We start from the raw sequence: 4225 nt of genomic DNA, 5'->3' as shown, positions 1-4225 counted from the left end.
CTGGGAAGTTCCTGAAGAAGCCTGGTGCCCTCCACTCCTTATACTTAGCTTCATCATGCCTCCAGAATGGTGTCATAGAGAAGGAGTCTGGACCCTGTGTCAGGTCTTGCATTGAAGGAAGCATGACCCAGCAGCCAGGTGAGTTTCCTGCTGTCCCTCAGTCCCTTTGCCTAGCACATGTCCTTGAGACTTTCTCCCCCGCTCCATGTGCTGGCCCATACTCCATATGTCACCCTCAGGCCTGGCCCCTTTTACCTTTCCTTTCCAGCCCTGGCCAGTCACCACAGTCCAGATTTAGGCTGATCTGTGAAATGTGACCAGCTCTGTCTACATCAGCGGAGTGGCCAGCCCTTCCCTAGCTTACACATGCCCAGACCCTGGCAGACCTTAGAACAGGGCTGTCTTCAAACGCCTGCATGGGACACAGCTGAGTCTGGGCAGGGACCGAACATTGGGCAGGCTGTGCAAGCAGGAGGGACTTCGGGGGACAAGGCACTGTGGGGTCCAATACCAGGGGCAAATTTTTCCACCCCTGAATGCGCCCTTCACAGTGTGGTACCTGCAAAGTTGGGCTGCGGGACCTCATGTTGGGCAGTTGGGGCAAGGCTGGTACAGGAGTGGGAGTAATATTCATCAGTGCTGAGTAGAGGTGAAAGATCATCACCTCCTTTGCCCTACTGGCAACACCCTTCCTGATGCAGACCAGAGTGCTGGTGGCCTTTTTTCCCATGAGGACACATTGTTGCCTCATGTCCAACTTGTAGTCCACCAGGACCTCCAGGCCCTTTTCTGCAAAAGATTTTTCCAGCTGGTCAGCCCCCAACATTTAGCTGTGCATGGCGCTATTCCTGGGGAACCCAACAATTCAGAGACTGCAATCCACCTCACTTTCAACTTGTCTAGTCTACACTTGGGCAGATTGTCCATCAGGGTGTTTTGGGAAACTAGTTTAGTGAAGACTGAGGTGAGGAAGGCATTGACTGTCTCAGGCTTTTTCATATCCTTTGTCACCAGTGCCCCTGGCACATGTACCGGTGAGCCCACATTTTCCCCTAGTCTTTCTTTTGCTGCCTGTGTACTTGTAGAAGCATTTTTGTTGTCAGTCTGGTCCCTTGCTAGATTCAACTTTAGGTGGGTTTTGGCTCTCCTAACCCCATTTCTGCATTCTTGGGAAGTTATCACGGATGTCCTCCAGAGGCTTTCTGGATGGCTTGTGCCCTCCTACCTTGTCCCTCAGGCAGGTTGTCTGAAGAAGGCCTCATCTTCTTTCTGATCAAGCAGCCAATGAAAGGCACTTAAAGTTCACCCATGTTGGTCTGCCTGCTAAACCTGACCCATAAACTCTTGACTCATCATCTATCCCAAGGCAGAGCTCCATGCTTTGCCACGGCTCTCTCACTTAAACAAAAACTCCCTCTCTTTGTTGACCGGTCCTGTCCTTCCTGAACAGCTTTTATCCATCCATCCATCTGTCCGTCCGTCCATCCATCCATCTATCTATCCATGCATCCATCCCAGCACTCCAGTTGTGTGACCTATCCCACTGTGTCCCTTATCCCATGAGATCATAGCTCTGGAATTGCCCACAGATTTCTAATTCCTCCTGTTTTTTTTTTTTTGGTGTGGTTTTTTTTGTTTGTTTTTTGTTTTTTTCCCGAGGCTGCATGCATTAGTGTGCAGGTACTTCAGAGAGGTTCCCAGCCACACTGGTTTCCCGGTAAGGGTATAAGAGGTTTCACTGCCATGCTGTCCCATAGGCAGTTCCTTATTTATGTGCATATGCTTGGGGTGATTCCACTTCAGCCCTTTGTTGATTATTATGCTTCTTTTGTTTATATAAACCTTTGCTTGCCTACAGCACCGATCAGTTCTTCACTCCTCCAAAATTCCTGTTTAAAGCTCTTCTTAACTGGTTTGCCAGTCTGTTAGCAAAGATAATTTTAGCCCACTTTATCAGGGGATAATTTTACCTCACCTGTTCCAAGAAGTTGCTGATTCTCAGAGAGGTTCTCATGGTCATAGAAACTAAAATACTATTGTTTTTACCAGCTGCACAACCAATTGTTGACCCACAGGACCTGTCCAGTGCACAAACCTCCTCACCAGCAAGATGAAGAACACCACCACCTAGGTTACCATGCTCTTTACCATCACCATCAGAGTCATTTAGTTATACTCTATACTTTCCTGGTTTGGCTGTATCATTGATGCCTACATGGAAAAACAGCAAGGTAATAGTCCAAGGGCCTAAAAAGCTTCAGCAGCCTCTCAACAATGCACCTTTTGATCAAAGACAGTGGACAGAGTTCATTAGGAACTGCTAGAAGTTGCTAGCAACTTGCTGGCAGTCAAGGAATCCTGTGGCTGCCCTTATCTGGCAGCAAAAAGCACCCTGAGCTTCCTTGGAATATTCCCAAGAGTCCACAAATGATCTTAGATAAAGCCCGCAGAAAACATTTTCAGGACACTGTTGGACAAAGCCCTGAGGAACTTGGTGGTAATTCAGTGTTTGTCCTGATGTGAGCAGGAAGTTGGACTGGAGACCTCCCAAGGCCTCTTCTGACCTTAATGGTTCGGTGATTCTGGCACTTGTAGTGATAGCTACTGCTATTCTTGGAGTCATGAATGCCTTTTTTGCATGTGTGTTAGCACGAAGCATGGCATCCCCCACAGCAATCATCTCCTAGTGGTGTGATGTTGCCTCTTGGGCCTGAAACATTTTAAGTACGAAGTTTAGTTCTGAATAACTGCTTGTTCCGATTATGGCCTCCTCACAGACTACAACATACGTGCATTACATCATGATGAGAGTGACACTTGCAGAACACCACAGCAGGAGGGTGATGATTTTCTAACCCTGGAGTCCTTTGCAGATCCAAGAGAATACAGCAGGATTAGAAGAGCCTTAAACATCTCAGGAATGCATTTGTAAGGTGGCCTTTCTCACTATGAGAGACTGATAGTGTTAAGTTTTTTCAGTCAGGAGAAAAGAAGGCTTTGGGAAGGCCGCAGAACAGCCTTCCCACACCAACCAGGAGGTAACAAAGAAGAGTCATGCTCTTCACTGCTGTACATGATTGGGGGACAAGCGCCAGTGTGCAGTAAGAACATTTCTCAGAGTTGGTGCCATCTCTGTCTTTGGAGGTTTTCAGGCCCAAAATGAATAAATTCCTGTGAAAACTGCGGTGACCTGATAGCTGACCCTGCTGTGAGCAGGAGGTTGGACTAGAGACCTCCTGAGACCACTTCCAGCCCAAACAATTCTGTGTATCCATCCACTATGGATCTTCCCTTGATGATGGTATCATCAAGCACTCAGTCTCTGCTCATGCATGGAAGTAAGTCAAGCGTAAATATGCTCAGATCAAGCGCAGATTCCTTTTCCCACTGCAGTCAGTCTTTCTCAGGTGAAGGGTTGCTTGGCAGGTACTACAGAACAGCCTTGACTGTATCCATGGCTTCAGCTTGTATTTTCTTTTCCCTCATTTTGCCCCTCCAAAGTTCTTTCCTTTCATCATCCTCATGCCCTCCCATACAATCCGCAATTGTCTGCTTACCCTTTTCTCATTGACCCCGGTTGTGCTTGTATTGTACCTTCATTTAGTGTTTCTGGGATGGTCACGATGGTAATACCTACTAGCTTGGCCAGCAATCTCATTTAACTAGCATCTCCATCTTCACCTTCACATTGAAAGCTGACACAAGGGAGTTTCAGTCCAAGCAGACCCTGAGAAATGGATTTGATCAATAGAAACCTCTAGACATTTTCCAAGGAGAAGGAATCTTCTGGTGTTCTGCATCAGGGGGCAGAACAACCCTGTACATCAAGGCAGGCTCAGACCTGACTGCATGAGGAACAACCTCAAGGACCATGCCTCAATGGGCATTACAAGGGGTGCCATATGAGTCAGCGGTGCTAAATGTGAATATGGCCATGTGCCTGTTGGGCTGCACTGGGAAGACAATGGCCACCCAGTCAAGTGGAGTTATCATTCCCCTTGAACCAGCACTCTTGTGGCCACACTTGGAATAGTGTATCCTGGTGCAGGGATCCCCATTCACAGCGAGTGGGGAGGAATTGGAGAGGGCCCAGAGGATATTTGCCAAGATGGGGTTGGGGACCATGTATGGAAAGGCAGAGAGACCTGGGCTGCTTTGACCTGTTTAAGCAGATGCTTGGGGTAGTGTAGTAGTAGGTTGAGGAAGCTTGAAAGTTGCTTACAGA

The sequence above is a fragment of the Charadrius vociferus genome, unplaced genomic scaffold (genome assembly GCF_000708025.1).
Source record: "Charadrius vociferus isolate BGI_N301 unplaced genomic scaffold, ASM70802v2 scaffold597, whole genome shotgun sequence".
In the NCBI taxonomy this organism is placed as follows: domain Eukaryota; kingdom Metazoa; phylum Chordata; class Aves; order Charadriiformes; family Charadriidae; genus Charadrius; species Charadrius vociferus.
This window is presented reverse-complemented; position numbering follows the sequence as displayed.